The following is a 21588-nucleotide window of genomic DNA, read 5'->3' on the forward strand; positions in this document are numbered from 1 at the left end:
TGCAATTATTCTTGAAACAGCTCTTTGTTTTTTAAATGTACAGCAGGTTTTTGAAAGGAAAGCTCTTACAAAATAAAATACATCTCCAGATGTGCTGTGTAGAGTTTCTTCAAGATATGTCAATACATTATTTGGGGGTCACAGACTGATGTTATGTGACTCTAAATGTCAAACATGAGAAAAAAACAAATTACTTCTCAGCTCTGGATAGACGGTTCTGTTCTTCTACACAATATTCTATCTAAATTCTTGATTGCTTTATAGAAGATCGTGCCCCTAATAGAAGTGCTTCTCCTTCTGTGTTTTTGACATTGCTCTATTTCTTTTATCTCCTTCAGTAAAACTGATCCATGCAGCACATTTGGTTCTTATATGCACTTAGTTATCCTACAAGTATAATAAATGCAGGGAATTAGTTAAAAAGAAAAATTGCTGGCAAAACAGAGCAAGTTATTATAAATACAAAGAAAAAATACTAAGATTTGAAAGAGAAGCTGACTATTTCGAGCTGAGCTCAGCTGTATGATCTACAGTCTCTCGAGTAGAGATGGATGAAGTGTTTTTTGACCTAAATATTTCCATTTAGAAAGACAGAATTGTGGCAATCAGATCAGCCATCTAAAAGTAACATAAAGTAGTGCTTTTTATTTCACGATTTTTAAACCAACAATAATGGTTTTTGTCTGAAATTATTTTTTGCAAATGCACTCGTGAAAGTAATTTGAGACAAAAATTGCTTTTGTTCTTTTGCAACTCTTGAAATAAAAGACATTTTTACTCAACGATAACAAAAAAATCCCTCCTTTTGAGAAAAGCAACTTAATTTGTTCAGTGCAAAACATTTTTTCCCAGAGCTGACAAAAACCCAAGTGTTAATTATTTTCTCAACTCTACTTCTGATTTTAAGCAAGATCCCTTAGGGGCATTGTGTAGGGCATTGTGTAGCTCAAGTATCTTTTTGCCTCTTCTTTTCCAGTGAGGAATGAATTTTTCTTCACCTATTGGGCTGTTACGTATTTCAGCAGAGGAAGATAATCTTGAGATGATACTCTGCAGTCGACTGCAGGTGATCTTTGCTCAAGTTCCAAGGTGGTCTTACGCTGGTATTGCATGTTTATGGTTGCAGAATATCCAGCAAAAAAAGGCTTGTTCACTTGAATTACTGTACATAAACTGCAGTTTGCTGCCTTTCACAGGTCAGGCTGAAGTTGACAGGCCAACTCACAAACTGAGGTGAGTTTCCTTATGTGGCTAAGGAGTCCCTGCTGCGTGGATGGATATGTGATCTGGCTGACTTCAAAGCACAAATAGAATAAGACACTGCAGCCCCTAAGGAATAATTTTATTATCAACAGCTATACACTATATCAAAATATGTTTACTGTAAGTAAGCAAAACTGCAATTGAAGGAGATTTGATTACTGTAGGGAAAACTAGATTCCTGTGTTGCTTCTGGGGTCCCAATGCTGCTCCTTAATGAAGGTTTCGACGTCACTTTCCACTGTTTGTTTCTCTCTATCTCCAAATCCTGTCACCACTCTGTTTAAACTCTTATTTACTCTTCAATATTAATTTATCTGAGGTGGGGGGGAAGAGTGTTGTATGTCTGTCACAGGCCTCATGTCATATTCATTTCTTGTGGTCTTCATAACTGCCTCTTCCCACTTCATGTTGTCATTATGTTAGGTGCAAGTTAGCTCGTTAGGCCAGGTGTTTCTTAAAGCCTCTGATACCAGTAGAACAATATTTTCCATTGAGTCTGCATAGTCCATTTAGGAATCATACATTTTAAAAGAATTCTAGGAATACCCACCAAACTGCAAGGGTTGGTGACTCCATGGGAGCCAGGATCTGCTCTAGTCCTCAGGGGACTAGAGGAAAGTATGGGTGGGCAATCAGAGGCAGCCCCCAATGCAGAGCATCAGGCACCTCTGTGGGAATGTTGCAGCTACACAGAACAAGAAAGTAATGGCATTTTATACCAGTTGAGAAAATCTGGTAATCTCTTTCAGAAGTCTTAGATAAGTAGGAAAAGGTCAAAAAGTTACTTCTTTGGAAGAAACTGTTCTGCTTCCTCTGTATCTCTCAGACTGACTTTCACTTCATTGTATAATAATAAATACTGTAATAAGCTTTTTAAACTTTTTCGCTTAACAGTTTTGTATATAAGCTTAATTGCACATGTGTATGCATAAATATACTTTTCCAAAGACATATGTTTATCTTTGAAAGCTTTACAGTTTTACAACATTACACAGAAAATATAAAACATAATGAGTGAGATTTTATATAAGGGAATACATGACCTATATGGAAAAAAACCCCAAAACAAACCAAACCAAAACTCAAACAAATGAATTATGGAACACAGAAGCCTTTAAAAAAGCAAAGAGGCTACTGAATATGGAAATTTAAGGATTTTCAAGTTCCTGACTTGCAGCATCTTTATTTTGATGAGCATTAATAGCAAAATTGCACTGGCAATGTAAATCCCAGCAGAACTTGCAAACCTGGAATCAGAATTCATTTCCTTTTGTCTTTGCTGTAATAATGAGTGTATATGGAAATAAATCTCATATTTCTTTATTTGTGTTTTGTTGAAGCCTTTGAAGATTCATGAGGGGGGAATTTTAGCTAGACGGCAGACGTAATAACATGTGCAGCTCCGTAGTTCTAGGTTGCAGATTAGCTATTTAAATTGCAGGGAAGCCTGCTGTAGGCAGGGGTCCACTGACTCACAATAAGGGATTTTTCAGATTCTAAAGTTATTGCAGGCTGGACAAAGCATGTGCAAACACAAATGCTAAGTCACTTGCCAGAGGTCACAGAACAAGTTGATGGCAAATCTCAGGAAAGAACTCTTTTCACACCCAGGCAGAAGCTTTAACAATTTGTGTTGATTTGCAACATCCCTTTTTGGAGGATTATTGCTTCTCTAAATCTTTGATTTGAATGAAGCTATTCACACAGGGAATCGTAATCCATCAGGATTAGGCCCTGAGCCCAGACCTGAATGCTGTTTTGTGGCATGCTGGTAATGAACTGCTGGGCCCTGTTACAAATGTACAGTCCTTTACATACCAAAGGAAGCCTGTCTGTACATTGTACATGTTTTTCTCCTATGTTTGAGTAACCCCTACACAAATAGCTTCCCTCAGTGATGGATCTAATTGTTAGCAAAACATTAATAATATTACTACTATTGCTGTGTTGATATTTTCCTGCCATTCCTACAGATAGCTTGGGGAGGTGAGCAAAGAAACTAATAAATTTGAACTATACTCACACTTGAATAAAACGAGGTGGCACTCAAACCCATCTGTTATTGCACTTCCAGTTCTGTGGGAAACAAGAGAGTACGATAGTTTTAGGACTCCACTTGCCTCCACCCTGTGTACAGAATTCCAATATAGTTTTTATAAGAGAGGGTCAAAAACTATACAAATAAATACTTCTGCCACATTTGTGTACAACCCAAGAGGAAAATGAAGACATTAATCTGAGTATAGGCCTCTTACACAGGAAAACCTAACAGGAATCACACTAATGTTATAATTTCTGTCAAAGCACAAGATTTAGAGGTGAAGAAGAAAAGAATTTAAATTTTAAAGAACTTTTCTGAAAGGACTTTTACACTTTCCCGTGTAACATCTCCCATTAATTTAACATGTTCATTGTTTTCCTAGCCAGAGCCATCAAATTATTCTTCCTTTTTCGCATACAGTGCTGATATCTACTGATGGATTAGTTTGTTTACAAAGTCTGCAGCTCAACAGATTCTGAAAACTGCTGCAATTCAGAAGTTAATAGCTGGCTCTCTTGAAAGTGGAAGGTCAGAATTAAAACTCCATGTACCATGAGGCTGTCACCATGAATATGGGTTTGCAAATGATTTCTGAGACACAAACAGCATATACAGCAGCAAAATTTATTACATAACTGTTCAATACTTAGGAATATGTTTGAGAGTGATTTTTATATGTAGGTCTGTGAGACACTTTAAAAAATAGAGCATTTTGGAGACCATTTTGACAAATGATACTTCCTTCAACAATTGGCCAGCAATGGAAGCTGTGTCACTTCTAAGTGCATCTAAATTGCCTAGTACTATTAAGAAGTCATTTAAGCTTCAGCAGTGTTTTGTCTGATTCTGAAACCAAGCTCTTAAAATGTATGCCTTGTCCAAACACGTAATGAAACCATTATTTTTTACCTTCATTTTAAGCCAGTCTTCCTCCACAAACGCATACACATCCCAAGCTGAAAAGAAATATAATAGCAAATGATGATGACATGTTCTACCAAACGCATGAATGAAACAGGATGTATCACTGCGTCAGTCTGGGTATAAGGGCTTTCTTCAGGACTCAAGGGGATATTAAAATAAGAAAGCCGTTTTTAGCACTTTATGTGATTCATGATTTAGAAGCAACATCCATGAGTCTGATACACCAAGGAAAAGCTTAGGTAGATACCCAGCAATACAGAATAAGCAAAAAGGATTTTTGATTAAACAAACCACTCAAATGGACATAATAATTTAGAATTTTCACAGTAAAATGAGTGGGAGAAAGCTTCTGTGGAAGTTACTAAGTACGATTTACAAAATCATAGAGACTGCTGTAATTTGTTTCTCTTATATCCCTGTATGTTTGTGTAGCACCTAGGACTGGTAAGAATCAAAGCACCAATGGGAATCAGATATAAATCCTATGTTCAGTACTCAATGGTAATGGAGCTTCTTTTCCTCTGATCAATCGTGTAGCCATTTTCTCAATCTCTTCAAATGTAAATGCACGGGGAAAAGTACAGACTGTTACAACACAGCCATTGTTCAGTCTCACAACACTGTACTAAACAACTTAAAAATTACTGACAACAGAAGTGTTTATAGGTGGCATCTCAACAAATGTAAAGTAAGTCTGAAGGACAGTCTATCCTCACAACAAGATGTGGATAATAATGTGTTGGGTAAATGTAAATCTCACAATGATTCTCATTACATTGCCTCAAACTCCAACTTTCAAATCTCCGTACACTGATATTACTGTTCACCATGCCCAGAAATAATCCTGGCTTTCTCAGGCTCTCCATTCCATCTGTATTGACGAGACTTGCACTTAGACTGTGAGATTTCTTGGCCAGGGGTTTGCATTGTTCACATTTTGTACGGTCCCCACTCAAACGAGAACCATTGCATGGGTCTCTAGGCAGTACAGAACTTAAAATGTATAGCAGAAGCAAAGTGGTAAATATGTAATTCACTAACTTCAAGAAGCAATTCATAAGTGAATGACTTTTCATGCATTGATGATAACTTGAAGAAAAGTAGGAATATTCAGAGTAGTGTGATGGCATGGAAATTGGCACGGCAGCAGCTGTGTTCCCAAGACTGAAGACTTTGTCATTATAAATCTACAGCTATGAAGGTACAAATCCAGAACTATCTTTGGTTTACCATATGCAATTGCTGAAGGCACAAGAAGGAAAAAAAAATGCATTACTTCAGTGGAGAGAAGAAGGTAGAAATGAAAATGTTCCTTCCCTTTTGGTTGAGAATTCAGCAGTGATTTAATATTCAAATCAGTTATAGTTTCTCACATGCTTATCTCAGGACTTAAATGCATTGTTAAATTTTTTGATGGATCAAAATCTTTGCCTTTAATGTGCTAGCATAGCAAAAAGAAAGACACTGCCTAAACTCAGTAGCAGGTAAGTAACTTGCCCTTTTTTTCCTGACCAACAGGTTGTGGCCTTTCAATATGCCTTTCCTAGTAGTCTTCTTGAAAGCACAGCCCCTTAAGGAGAAGTTTAATAATAGCAAATTATAATAGCAATAATAAAATTATAAATAATAAAATTATAATTGCAATAATAGCAAATATAAATGTTGAGAATCTGTGTGGGAGAAAAAAGGTATTGCAATAAGCCGGCCCTTTACGCTACAAGAGCTCTTCTTGATGTATATCAGAAAACATTGGGTTTTTACAATAATATCTGATGTAATGCAATACAGTGAAAAAAAGCATTGTTTATACTGAATTACAGTGAAACTGAGAACCTATCCCTAATTATCCTTTGAAATAAAAACTACGTATTGTACTGTAAAGAGGACTGCATATTAAATGAAGATTTATCACTCTATTGTTGGACAGTAATTCTATCTGTGTCCAACTTCTTTATTTAGTAGTTAAATTTAGAACTGGATTTTTTCCAGAAGGTTTCAGTACTCTGTCAGCTCTAAAGTACAGCATCAGACCAATGAATACAGTAAGACAATATGCTTTCACTACAGTAATAAGTGAAATTCAGCACTGACATGCAAACAGGTTCAACTGAGTGTCCCTTACTTCAGCTTCATTAGAGTTCATCTTACTAATCGATAACTGAGTCAGCCATTGCTGCAGGCAGTCTGAAGAGATAAAAATGAGAAAAAGTACTATTCTGGGAAGTATCATTTGCAGGGGATATTAGCTCAAGGGTTCACCGTTACATGCCACCAAAGCACTGACTCAGTCACTGATGAGTGTCTAAAATGTACTGGGAGAATTTATCCCTTGAAGCAACTGGAAATTTCCAACTATCTACAGACACTGTTCTGGTCTGGGTTTTAAGTTCAAAATGCTCACCATGGACAGGAATGTGAGAAATACTGGTTTCAGCCAAATCAATAATTTGCCTAAGAATCTATCTGTACTGGAGGCATGTGGTTGTGATTCACTGAGATTCACTCTGCAATAGCAAATAGAGAATTATTATACCAGTCCCACATATGCACCATTAGAGTTAGCTGATTGGTCAATCATCCCCCAGATTACAACAAATTTGTCTGGCATTTGACATGAAATGTCCAGTTTCTGCCACTGTGAAACAAACTAGGTAAAAAGAAAAAACTATTTCTTTCTGTATTTATTTATTTATTAAGTTTTTCCCTTTAGTTTGTCATTCCAGCATACATGCAGGAAATCATAAAATGTGGGTAGCCATTAAAATAACCTGATTGCATGTTTTAAAGCTTTTAAAAGGCTCTACCAAGCTTGCTTATTCTTTTTACAACTAGCAGATGTTTAAAGTACTTACCTGAGAGCCTGAACCAGTAGTTTTGAATTGGCAATCACGGAATCAGCAATTCTGGGCTTTGGTTTTAACTGCTGTTTGCTACTGTATGACTTCTGGCACTCTTCCCTGCACTCTGCCTGTATTGCAGCCTCATCCTGCTTCTCCAAGAGTCCTACTGTTTGATGTGTTGCAAAAATTTGCGTTCCTGCAAATCTGCAAGAATATTCATAGGGGTTTTTAACAAAGAAATGAAGCAAACTACCAAAACAGAAAGAAGAAAACTACGAATAACAGCTTGAGTCCTTCTAACTTTCCAAGACTAGAGCCTTGTGCATCTATTTCATGTTGTTCCTTAAAGAAGTGACGATTATGCAATTCTACAGTTTTTGTGCATAGTCGTGTAAAAGTTTTGCCTAAATAGCAGTTTCATGTCAAAACAAAAAGATGTTTGACAAAGGTCTTTGTCCTGAAGTCTAGGTCCTTCAGTGAACCTTAGGGTTTCTTAAGTAGCACACATTAGGTTCTTCAGTGCTATTGACAGCCTGAGGACCATAAAACTAACACCCATCAGCACCTACTAAAGCACTGACTCCATTCATGTGATAGGAAAACACTTGGTGCAGCACATTTTCTTGGACGAAGGAAGTCCACAGGGCTTTTGTAAAATATGTGAGATTGTGCTTACTTCATGTATGTTCCAGTTCTGTTTCCAAGTAGTCAAGTCCTTTTGAGTTTTGTGGGGGAAAAGCACATGCTTAAGCTGGACAGGCCCTTGGGTGACATGATCTAGTCTGAGGTGCCCCTGCCCTGGCAGGGGGTTAGAACTAGATGATCTTAAGGCGCTTTCCAACCCAAACCATTCTATAATTCTATGATAGAAGTTTGATGGTCCTTCCCTCCTGAGGATAAGCTAGGGCACAAAATCAACTCGGATGCATGAGTTGTTTCCTGGATCTGGACAACATTTCCCAATTCTGGGAAGCACATAGTCTGTCATGTATTGACTGTTAAGACTGAGAAAAAATAGAGGGGAAATTATTAAGCATACAAAGCCAAATCAACCAAGGTATTATTTCAGTATCAGGCTTGGGTTGTTCATTATATTTGGCCCAACTATTTGCCTTTGCTTGTCCTGTGGATTATTTTTTTCCTCCTACAGGCCAGTCACTGTCACCTGCTTCTTGTCGTCACATGCCACTTAGAATCATAGAAATCACACTTTACTGTGAGAGATCATTCCCCTTTTGCAACACTCTTCCATGTAGTAGCTATTAGAGGAAACATATTACAGCATGTAACTGGGTTTTCAATTTCATTTTCATAGTTAAAGAACATTTCTTGAAATTGGTTTTCATTATCTTGTTCTCACTTAAAAAAGACAGGACCACCTGCATATAGATAATGGGAAGGGAAATGAGGTTTTGTACCTTCTATTATAAGTAAAAACATTGCTCTTTATGGTCAAAATCTTCTAAGGGATTGATAGTATCTTGACTGTATTTGTTTTACTTCTCCTCAATCCAATTTACAGAAAATGTCCTAGCACAACAAGCAACAGAGTAAATACAGCGATGCACAGTATAACAATATTAGGTTTCTCTCAGTTTGGTCACTTGCCAGTTCTCCATCTGAGTATGAAATGAAGACTCCAGTGTCTCCATAATTCAGCCTTAGGATTTTGTGATTTGTCTGAAAGAAATCAAAAACTCAGTAATGCTAGAACAGAGAACGATGGAAGGGGACTTGTTTTGTGTCATTTGTGGGATTAATCTAACAGCGAAATGAATACTCTTAGACAGCTACAGAAAGGTATGGTTTCTCCTATAAACTTTTAGTATAGTTGTAATGTGGAGCAGACACATTAGACAATACTCCAGTAATCCAAGTCTCCCTATAATCCTGTCTGCGGGTCCTGTAGGTCAGTCCCTACATCTGTGCTTCGCTTGTATGAAAACTGCATCATTAAAGAGGGAAGAGGGGGAAGGAGGTAGATGGCTAACATTCACATATCATTTGTGTTATAGAGATGGAATATTAGTCAGGACACACAGACCCTGGAGCTAGAAAGTATTCCTACTGTCATAGTATATAGTTACCTTTGTCATTTAAACGTAGAACTTCTACTGTGATACAACTGTGATCTAAAAACAACTTTAGTGATCTAAAAACAACACTAGTGATATAAAATCACTTCCCAAAGTCTCTTCTTGCTCAGCTTGAAACTTTCTTCTCTGTCTGGAAAGTATCTCTGAACAGCCCTAGAGTTGTTTAGTTAATGATTGCTTCTGTCTTAGTCCTGTGGGAACCATGGCATATTCTGCAAGGATTCTGCGATCTCCTCCTGAAGTTCATGATGAGACATGGTACGAAAAGGGATCATGATAAAGCATTCAACTTTCTAGGTGACTTAGTATCTGGGACACTCAGCCTGGGTTTTAGTCTTGGATCAGAAGGTAACATCTGCTTTCTGGCCCAAGAACTCATGTTATCTTGTGTATATGACTTCAAATACATTGGGATTGCAGATGTTACTGGGTTCTGCTTCTCTGGTCTCTTCTTTGCTCTCACACAGTACATTTGCTATGAAATAATAACGGAAGGGTAGGTTTTATTTTGCAATTAAGAACAATTCATAATAATATTTTTCACCTCTCTTTTCAAATGTTAATATTTTATTTTAATTCCCTCAAAGCTAGCTAAAGGGATCTAACTGTGAGGTAGTTAAATTCTTAATTAGACATACTGATGACATTAGAGATAACCTTATATGGCTAACTTTGGGTAAGTTTTCCAATAGGACCAATCTCTGCCTTTTGAAAGTCCAATTATCTATTGCTCATGTTCCACACTGGAGTTAGAGAAACTTGGCAACCTGAGAGACTTGGCACCTATTTACTTTTTCCAGCTCTAATCTTCAAGTGCTCTACACACGGATACAAGGTGAGATGTTACTCAATCATGCTCCTGCATAAATTTTAGTGAAAAAGAGAACTGATTAGCAAATCTGCCACTAGGTGTGAGAACAAAATTAACTTTGAGGATCCATGCTCATTTGAAATTCTTTTTGCACCAGCCACCACCAGCTAACTGCTTTACTTGAATTGCAGACTTAGGCTAAATTAAACCAATGTCTTAGTGTGAAATCTCCATGTCCCATTAGCCAGACTCCCTGAATCACGAAGTCCTGGTTGTTCTGAATGAAAAGCCGGGGTTTTATTTCATTGACTGGGTTTATGGCAATGAAATACAGTTACATCAAGAAAACTTCTAACCTTTTGCTGTATCTTTTTGAGAACTGCCCAGCTAATGGCCATTCATGTTAATTCGATGTCTGAAAAACAGCTGTTTCAGTACAATTCTTCATTCCCTGATGTTCAGTCATCCTGCTAATAGTACTTGCTGCCACCCATCAAGAGATAATAGAGTCAATATTGTGTAACAAGAGTAAACTGGATATTTGCCTAACATCAGTGTCTGTTCTCTGATAGTACCAGATAACTCACCCAAACATTTTAAGAAGTTTTAATTTGTTGACTCTGTTACAACACACATTGAACCTGACCCTCTTAAAACATTAATGATATCATCTAGCGCTAATAAACCAGTGTGTGACCATAGGCATTGAGGACTTGCTAAGTTCTTCCAGGCCTGCTGTCATGGCAGCAACCTTTCTTCAAAGACCAGGACAGACAGAATAATGACTCCCAAGAGAAGTTCATCTCAGTTGTCAACATTTTTAGTCACTGTAAATGAGAGTAATTCAGTTGTGGAGATGATGTGAATCAGTTCATTTAGCTTTTGGTTTTCACTGTTTGCTTTTGTCCTGTTCAAAAGCTGAAATTATGAGTAATAAATGTAAACTCATATGCACCATAAAACTTGTGGAAAAATGCATCTTTCAAATACCATTTTTGATAGGATGTTCAAAACATATTCCCACTTTTTTCACTAGTTTGTTTTCAAACTTGAACAGCTGGAGGTGGATCCCAGGCAAAAACATGGAACTATGTTCTTTTTAGATCAGTTTCAGAACATGTGTAGTACCTTTACCATGGTTATCAAAAAGTAGCTCCCTCTTTGTACCTTTTTTTCATCCCATGAAGCATTTTGATCTAATGAGAATGATCTTTCATTTCAGAGTTACAAAATCACGTGTTCAAAACTAAAAGGGGCAAGATCTTTGCTGTCAAACCAGTGGAAGATTTCTATTTTTTGACTTCTTGCTTGATCCCACCTGGAGTACTAAGTTCAGCTCTGGGGCCACTAATACTAGAGAGATGTGGACCTGCTCAAGTGAGTCCAGAGAAGGCCACAAAGATGCTCCAAGGACTGGAGCACCTCTGTTGTGGAGGCAGGCTGAGAGAGTTGGGCTTGTTCAGCTTGGAGAAGAGAAGGCCATGGGAAGACCTTAGAGCAGCTTCCAGTGCCTAAAGGGGCTACAAGAAAGCTGCGGAAGGACTTTTTACATGGGCATATAGTGACAGGAAAGGGGGAATGGTTTTAAACTGAAAGAAGGTAGATTTAGGATAGACATTAGGAAGAAGTCCTTCCTTCTTATTATGAGGCACTGGCACAGGTTGCCCAGAGAAGCTGTGGCTGCCCCATCCCTGGCAGTGTTCAAGGCCAGGTTGGATGGGTCTTGGAGCAACCTGGTCTGGTGGAAGGTGTCCCTGCCCGTGGCAGAGGATTCTAAGCAGATGACCTTTAAGGTCCATTCCAACTCTAACCATTGTATGATATGATTAACAGAAAGACAATATAACCCCAAAGCTAACCGGTAATATAAACTCACTGCTAATTCAAGTTTACGTAGATTGTTTTAAGACTAAATTACAACCTAAATTAAAATTCAGTTCCATTTATCAAATGGGTAGATCCATCTATCCATCTACAAATATCAAAGTTATGGGTAGGAGCCTGTGACTATAAGAGCTGTCATGTATGTACTGGAGTTTTACTCTTAGAACTACTCCTGCTAAGGGTGGAAGAGGTAATGGCAATTGCGCTGACAAATTGCCTCCCTGAATATATAAATAGAACACTCTTTACAATATTAAGAAGATCCAGGAATAGTAAATATGCATTTTATTCTATAAATCAGTTTGACACACTATGGCTTACTTGAAACATACCCATCAGTGATGATCAGAAAATTAATTAATATAAGAGAAAGCAAATAAGAAGAGAAGACATCCTGGAAGATTGTTCCGATTTCCAGAGGAGCTTATTAACAAAGATATATTCCTGTTGTCAAAACTCTTTTTTCAGCCATTTTTTTTCAGGGCTTTTGCATGGTACCTATGAATAGAACCACAGCCATTCAGAGGAGAGCTAAGACATATGGAAAATCCCTTACCAAGATGTCTGTCTAACTTCACTGTGAGATTGCACATATTTCCATAACTTTCTGAGCCATAGATCTTTAAAGCAGAAAAAGAACTTAGAGATCTGTAAAGGTTTATGTAAGACTCTACTGCTTCTTCTATACTGTGTGATATCTCTCATAAAGTGCCTTACACGGCACTCTTAATAGTGGGCGCTGGGGGAGAAAACAAGTTCCAGCCAGGGCCAAAGGCAGCGCAGGCAGAGGAGGAGGAAGCCAAGGAGGGAGCAGCAGCAGTGGGACCCCAGGGGAGGGCAGAAGAGGAGGAGGGCAGGAGGCGCTGCAGGCCCGGAGCAGGGATCCCCTCAGCCCTGGAGAGACTCCGTGGCAGCAGAGACCCCTTTGCACCTTGGGGAGAGGGGTTGGCAGTGGAGCGGTGAAGGTGGGAATGGGAAGAATGGGAGGACAAAAGTGTTGTCTTAATGTTTGCCCTTTGTTTCCCACTGCTCAAATTACTGTTTTTTTTAAATTGAAATTGACAATAAATTTAAATAAATTTCCCCGTTTAAGCCTGTTTTGCCCACGACAGCAACTGGTAAATGATCTTCTTATCAATTCATCAGCTTTTCCATCCTATTTTCTCCCAGGTCCTGTTGAAGAGAGGGAGTAATATTGCAGCTGGGTGGGAGTTTGGCTCTTACTCAAAGTTAACCCTCTGTGGTCCTGTTGACTTTTAGATGCTGTGCAAGTTTAAGAGTCTCATGAAAGAAATGGGAAAAGGCATTTCCCAGTTGAGAGTGACACCTTCTGTGAAGGCTCTTTTACCAGTTGGACTGGCTGATACTCATGGTCTTACTTAAGGTAGCTCAGATTTATGAGCTACAGTCTTTAAGTCTGTAGATTTGGTCACATGCCACTCAATAAATAACACAAAGAGCTTTCATGACTGCCAGAATCCCTCTGTTTCTGTGCTCAACAACTTCAGATCAGGTTCTCATGCTGAGTTATAACTCTTAGCAAGCAAGCTGTTGCCTTCTTCAGCAGCTCCTGGATTGGTTTGCACTGCAGACCAATACAAAGCACATTGAAATCTCTTTTTGAACATCTATATCACATGGATCTCAGTAGCACCTGTAACATCTGAAATTCTCAAAACCACTTGCCAGAAAGAAGTGAAAAAAGTCATGCTGACCATCTCCAAATGTAACTAAAAGCATCTGCATAACTAGCAGACTCCATTGATCTGTAAACAGTAATTATCACACATTCATATAACAGAACATTAATTGTAAGACCGAATGTTAATGTAATATATAATTAATCTAACAGGATTCTAAAAACATATTCATTAGGAAAGTAAGAATAAGTCATTCATGCCTTTAATTGTGTATGCATGTTTGGGGTGTTTTCAGTAAGACAGAAGCACAGTTTTTAAAATCCAGAAGAAACTCCAATTTTTTCTAGTCCTTTCCACAACAACCTATACATTTGGGTTAATGTTGGAAAAGAAATTACTTGCCTACAGCAGAATATAAGCTGCAGAGTTATAGCTTCAATATCAGAGTCCTGTAACCGGTCAATAAGAACTCTGCTTACATTACTCAAGGATGTAACCAACCAGTATTTACATCACTATATCTAAAAGGTTTTGTTGATTTTGACAGATTTTAGCTGCAAAGAGGCTACCTAGCGTATATAGGGTTGTGAAAGAAGTATAACCATGATAAATCAGTAACTCCCTAATTGCGATAGGCTGTGTACAGAGAGACACTACAGCTCTCTATAGGAAATTCCTACACCTGGCAACAGGAATTGTGTGGATGCCTCTGCAGCCACATATGGCCCCATTTCTATTAGAGTAAGATTATCATAGAATCATAGAATGGTTTGGGTTGGAAAGCACCTTAAGATCATCTAGTTCCAACTCGCCTGCCATGAACCGGAATATTAAAGCAAAGTTTGAACCATTTTATTGTGGAGAAAGAATGATCATCCCAGTCCTGTATAAGGAACAAATTACAAGACCAAGAGTCTTTTGCTTGGAAAACAACAGCTGGAAGCAGGGGAAGAAGTGGCACAGAAAAGATGTGATAGAGGTCTCAGATGGAGAAGGTGAATAGGGAAAAAATGGAAAATTTGGAGAAGACATTTCAGCATTGATGGGTTTAAGACATTTTTGACAAGGATTAGAGAAATTAATGAGACATTAATTTCAAAATATCTATCACAGGCTATTAATTATGAACAAAACTCTTCTGCTTAAGGAAGCCTCTGAATCACCAATCACTGTGTTGGGAAAATACTCTAAAAATTATTAAACATTCTTATCCTATTCTTGTCCCTTTTTGCTGCAGCACTGTAGGTGTAACTGCTGGGTTAAACCATGTCACTTACAAACAGTTCCCCCAGATGGGTTTTAAATAAAGTGCATTTTAAACATGATAAACAGCAAAGCTTATCTTTCCATAGGGAAGCTTCTAGCAATGATTTCTTACTGAATTGTGTAGACAACTCTGTGTAAACATGCGTGTACATTCATGCAGGTTTGTACACAGCATTGATCCAATGTGGTCAGAACAGACTATTGCCTGCACAGCCAGAATCACACCAGGAGGTATGACACACACTAGAGAGTAAAAGCTTTTTAACACTCTTACCCACACCCATTAAATATACATACTCATTTACTCACATTCAGACACTACTTTAATTATATGCTAATTTCTCCCCTTTTAGTATTGCAAAAAGGCTGTGAGGTAGAGAAACAGTGATTATAGCCATTTTAACCACAAGGAAAAAGGATTTTCCATTAGCAGCCAAGCCAGATAGTGATGCTTCTAAATTCCAGGCCCTCACTGGCAGATCCTGCTTCTCCTGACTTCTGGAAACATATTCTCAAAGTGGCTGAAAAAGTCATTCATCGACGTTGAAGGAGATAGTCCACACACTTAATCTAATTTCTTAATAGTATTTTTGTTGCAGTTTAGTTTTCAATTAAATGACAGCATAAACTGAATCAACATTTTGATTTGTGTGTTTTAATAGATAGAAAGCCTTGTATCTTTGAAAGCTGTGGCTGCTTTATTACATTTTGTAGTTAGTCCAATGAGAAAAATGTCCTACAATTCTATATTTGTCACATTATTCTTTTCAAACTATCAAAATCTTTTATACAGCCAGCAATACAAACCAAACATAGTTCCGATTAAAATCAATAATCATTGACTTTTCAATGCAAAACAGTTTCTACATGAAGAGTTTTGGTTTACTTTATTTTTTGTATTGTATCATGAAACATCACTTCAGCCAGCAATACATATTTTTACTAATAACACTTATCCAGCACATTTTCACTTCAATTTATTTAGCACTGATCATCCAAGCAGAAGAAACACTTTGCAAACAGGGTCTAACTAAAAAATGAAGAATGTCAACAAAAATAACACCTTTCTTCATAGTTTTTCTCCTTGTATGTTTTCAGAGCCAGATTTGCTAAGTCAACTGACAGTTGCATGTGCTGCTTTGTTTTCACTCAGTACTGCAGAAGCCACACAAGCCTGGGAATGTACTTCTCTGTGCTTCTAATCTCAATCTCCAGGTCTTCTGGAGAAAAAACTTATATGAAAAATACTACACATCATAAACCTACACTGAGCTGAGGACCTGTGTTATTAGACATTATTGTACTACAGTGTGAGGATGGGATTCATCTCCTAGCTTTATAGATGAAAGTCCTGAAGTAATAAACAGTTATTCTTACTACTACTGAGGACGACAAAATGCTCTCAAAGGCCCTGTAAATACCTAATACTTTGACATTCCTGTGAAAATAACTCATAATTACTGGTAAAGAGACATATAATGTTAAGAATTCATTTCTACTATTTACCACAGGTAGATGGTACTGCAGATCCCAAAAAAACACTATTATTTTTCTAAAATGGCATTGAATCAACATCCATGTCTTACTTTCTCATATTTTACACTGATATATCTTCATCTACTCATATTTGCATTAACCTTTTTTATGTTGTAACATGAAGAACAAAATGAAACGGCAATACGTGAAATATTTTGGTTGCTGGACAAGATTTTGTTTCAGTTTGTATGTAATACACACTATTTTTTCTCCAAATTTTGTGTTAATGTGTCTTGCCCTTTAAAGTAATTCATAATATTGATCAATATTTGTAATGTTGTCAATACATCATGACAAAATATTTGAGCTTTGTGGGTATGGCTTTCAAAATACATTTTATATTCTCTGTAAGGTGGTGCCCAGTGCAGTAATGGACAGCACACTTGAAGTTTAGAGTTGTTCTGTACAGTTTGGAAAATCCAGAAATGGTCAGTCTGTAGCAAAACTTCACAGATCTTGTCCATTCCATATTGTCCATGTCTTCTCCTTGCAACCCAAGCCAGGTTCCCCTGATAATCCTGCCTGTTCTTTTTCTCACTTGCAGGTCTTTGGTTTGGTATTTTTCTTCTACTTAACTTGAATTCCGCATAGCTCAGTTCATCTCCAGAACTTGGAAACTTGAATTTCTGTCTCCTCATCCCCTACTTGTTAACTTCTCTTTGGACCCATTCCACAGTCTTTTATAGGTGAATATTAACTCTGTAACGTTTTATTCCCCAATTGTTAAAAATAATTATTCAATTCCCTCAATTCTTTTCTAATCTGATTTTAAATTTCAGTGTGTGGAGCTGTCTTCCACTTAATGTTTGTCTAGTAATAAACACAGTGGAACACACCTTTTTAAATTGGATCTTCTAGATGGATCCTACTGCAGCACAAGCAGTATCTAGGGCTGTAAATCATAGATATTGAAGTCTTTTATGATCTCTTTTGCCAAAGCAACAAAAACTGAAGAAATGTTTACTCTCTGTGTCTTCCTTCTGCATATAGAACACTTCATAGACTCTTGATCTTCTGTTTCCTTAGGGGAACAAACCACAACAATACAGGCTGGTATTGTACTAGCAGTTAGTACAGGATGTCTATTTTATTGAGCCTTCAACAAATGTGGATATAATGTATGCTTGAGAAAAAAAGACTAGCAACAAAATGCCTTGCACTCTGAATTGGAATTCAGGTAAGATTAAGCAGAGTAAGAAAAATAATAGTGGCTTTCAGGACTGAACTATCAAGAATCAGTAATGAAAGCATAAATATTCTTTTAGGTACTGTAAAAATCAACTATACTCTTTCAAAAGGAAACTATGTGTGCTTCTTGATGGGAAGCCCAGGTAAATAGAAATGATCTTTCCTGGTTATGACAATGAAGGTGAAAATTGCCATTAAGGTTTCCTGTACTCAAGAAGAATATGAGTCAGGGAGAAGATGCATAAGCATTGACTAGTAAATACTAAGCTCACAATTGCTATAAGCCTGGAATCATCAGGTTCTTCTAAAATCTTTTGGGTTTCTATTCTATATTTTCTCACAATGTATAGATAATGCCATTTCAAAGACAAGTCCTAACTAGGATGCTTGGGAGTAATTTAATGAAACGTTTTGAAACTTTGAAATCATGGGTTTATTGCAATGGAGAGAGTTTACAAGATTAAAGTATTGATGAAACTCATGCTAGAAAATGTTTCTTGGGCTGGAAAATGTCTTCAAAACACAGCAGAGATATGTCAACCTCTGAAAAACTCAAGTGAGGATGACAGTCAGGCAGATTGCAGGGGCAGGGAAAGCAGAGCCAAAACTGTCACTAGATTTTCACAGAATCATAGAATCACTTGGGTTGGAAAGGACCTTAAGATCATCTAGTTCCAGCCCCCTGCCCTGGGCAGGGATGCCTCCCATTAAACCACGTCACCTAAGGCTCCATCCAACCTGGCCTTGAACACTGCCAGGGATGGAGCATTCACAACTACCTTGGGCAACCCATTCCAGTGCCTCACCACCCTCACAGTAAAGAACTTCTTCCTTAGATCTAACCTGAACTTCCCCTGTTTTAGTTTAAACCCATTGTAATCCAAAATGAGTTCCCACAACTGTACACTGGTGGAAGAGCCTTTGACTTCCACTTCCACCTTGCCCATACCTTGAAATAAAACTCCTCTTACCAGCTCACAAAACAACAGCTTTTCTCACAGCTTAAGGAGGCCTCCACATTCTTCTTTTTACTACTCTTGCCTAATTTATAACGTTTCCACATCATTTCTGCAATTTACATACTAGGATTTCTGGAGCATCAACTCCAGAATGTATGCATGTAATAGGCCTCCTGTTGAATATGCCACACCCATGGACACATATCATGGATACCCTAAAACGTCCTAAGTGGCAATTGGTGTCTGTGTGTGAGCAACTTGACTCAGTTCCTTGAGCAGAAATACAGGAGTTCAGAGGATCATTCAGCTGACTTGCTAGTAAATTTTAATCTTAGAATAGTTTCCTCCCTAGTTTCAAAGTACTCAAAATTCCCATTGATTAAAATGGGAAATTAGATACTGCTTGCATATGAAGACGTCTGTATTCACCTGTCTTAATGTACAGCTGAAGCCTTAAACTTCAGATCTGTTTTAGGCTTCCTATGTGATCTCTGGTAAGTCACCAACAGTTTTGTACCAAATATTCTCAAATTAACATTTCTTGTCTGGGAAAAGGCACTATGAAGATATATGCCATTCTTAAAACTGAGTGACATAAACAACCTAGATGGATAGATTTCTCAGAAGAACCGCTTAGATACAAGGTATGGCTTATGGAAACACTACACCCAGCTCTCTTTGTCATAGATGACAAATACTGTGCAGTTTCAGGATGTAATGAATAAACAAACAATACCATGAGCAGATGATCTGCACGACTGATCTTGGACAAATCAATCGATCTATTCAGCTTGGAGAACAGCATGCAGCATATGGGATACTGAACTACTGAAGCCCAAACATGCTCTGCAAATCCACTAGCAGAGCAAAGTATTATTTCACATAATTCAGTGAAGTTCTTGTCATTAGATATTTCTAACTAACAAACGCAGAACAAAAGCCAAGTAAGAACTTTATACAATTTGGTAGCCAGCACTACAGGTAGTATTCATCTCACTTAATGTATGATTATCATCAGGAACTTAATTACCTGTACTAGACTGTGGCTACACCTATTGGAGAGGGATGATTTCACTGACAAGACATTCGGCCCGTTTTAGGGCTCTATTTCAGGAGGTAACGTACATCTTTCTTAAAAGTCTCTTTTACTATCTGATTTCCTGTTATGACCAATAAGGCATTACATACAACTAGCTCAAACCAGGTATTTTTAATGCTCAACAAGGTAAGATTGTCTCCATATAAGTATTGGTGCCATTTTGAACATCTGGGGCTGGAGAAGAGTGTGGCTATCCCAAGTTCTGTGTAACATTTGCCACATGAGTGCAGATGTCTTTAGTACCCCAGAGCATCTTGAATGATCCTAATGTCTATTTTTAGTCAATTTGATTTACCCTGGGGAAGTCTACTGCAGTCAGATGAATGTCACCTCTCTTCCCTGTAACCCGTCTGAAGTAGCTATTTATCAATCAGATCAAACTTGTGTTATTATAAGCCTTTTTCTACATTGCACTGGAACAAAGCAGGACTGAAAGACAGGAAGGAGAAAAGAAACAATTTCAGATCATTTACTATACAAAATGTATCAGTGAATAAGATTATATGAAAAATAATGGTCCACCAAAACAGTTCGTTTAATCTGAATGGAACAAATTAAGATAAAAAAAGAAAATCCTTGGTGGAGTCAGATTACAGCTTTACGTTAAAAAATAAATATTTGCAGGTATGCACTAAATTATATCCTTATAACTAAAATTGATCCTATTTATCTTTTCAAGAAATAGGAATTATCACTTACGTGATTGTTTTGATTGCTACGTTAGTTGTCTCTTGAAAGAAAAACTGAAAAAGGAAAGGCATAATGAATAGACTCTACATATTTCCTGCTATTCAAAAGTATAAAATATTATATTCAAAACCTTGTTGTGGGCAAAAAGAAACATAGGTGCAAAGTCAAGAATGTCTTAGTGTAGTTGAAATCTTAACAGCCTACTGAAAGAATTGTCATTAGTCTAGACCAAAGTACTACAGGAATAAATGCATATTACATTTTATACATTTTCAGTGGTGTTTTACACCTGCTTTTTTCCTCTGTGTTCTGCTACTCCATGCTAGTATTGAACTTAACGTATGCGAAGTGTCTTATCTATACAAGACATTTGCTCCGTTTACTCATTTCTTCCTCTAAAAGCAATTTTCCCTCCTCCTTGGTCTGCATTTCTCTGACTGACCATTGGTGAAATGTTTATCAGCTTGTGATTTTCAGCACCATGTTGTATCTCTTTCCTTGTGCCTATAGTCTTCTGCAGTGCATCCTGCGTACCCACTTCTGAGGACTCTGCTAATATCCTATAACAACACTCCTCTATACTACATCATTATGCTAGGGTTATAAGTAGCTGATTCTAAACAGAAAAAATACTTTTTAACACTGTCTATGTAGAAATTATGGTTGTACCACACAATTATCAAAAAATAAGCAAAATTATAATAAATTAGGCACTGGCTAACTGATCATTAGAAATTGCTGCAACAGTAAAAGAAAACAAAGCTCCTGGCAAGCTGAAACAAAACCAGACAAGTCCTGTGAAACAAAACCAGACAAGTCCTGAGGTCTTGCAGAGTTAATATGAAGCCTGTCATCTGTTAGTGACAATGACAGAACAATATTTACTGATCTGCAGGGCTACAGAAAGAATGCATAATGGCATTTTTGTGGTTGATGTTGTTTAGTACATATACCAAGAGATTGGCAATGCAGACATTTTCATTCCATTCTTTAGTCTTCCCCAGATGCATCATGTCTTTTACTTTTCCATAGCTCAGCTTACTGTCCTAAGAAATGGAACAATATTGCATTTGTTGCACTGATATCGCCAAGATCAATTAAGTAATGCTTCAGAAAGATTTCAAGATCCTCTGAAGAGTCTTTAACTTGTGAAGTGCAGAACACAGAGCTTTATTGCAACATTCGAACACACATTAAGCTTGAACTGCTGGGACTTCTCATATATTTAAAGCTTAACCCAAGCTTTACTCAAGGAAAAGAATCAGAATACAAAGCATCCAGCAGGATTGAACTCAGGAAGGAAACTAGACATGGAAAAAGTGTTACTTGGTTTGGTTTTCCACACAAACCT

Source organism: Strigops habroptila, chromosome 1 (assembly GCF_004027225.2).
Source record: "Strigops habroptila isolate Jane chromosome 1, bStrHab1.2.pri, whole genome shotgun sequence".
NCBI classification, from domain to species: domain Eukaryota; kingdom Metazoa; phylum Chordata; class Aves; order Psittaciformes; family Psittacidae; genus Strigops; species Strigops habroptila.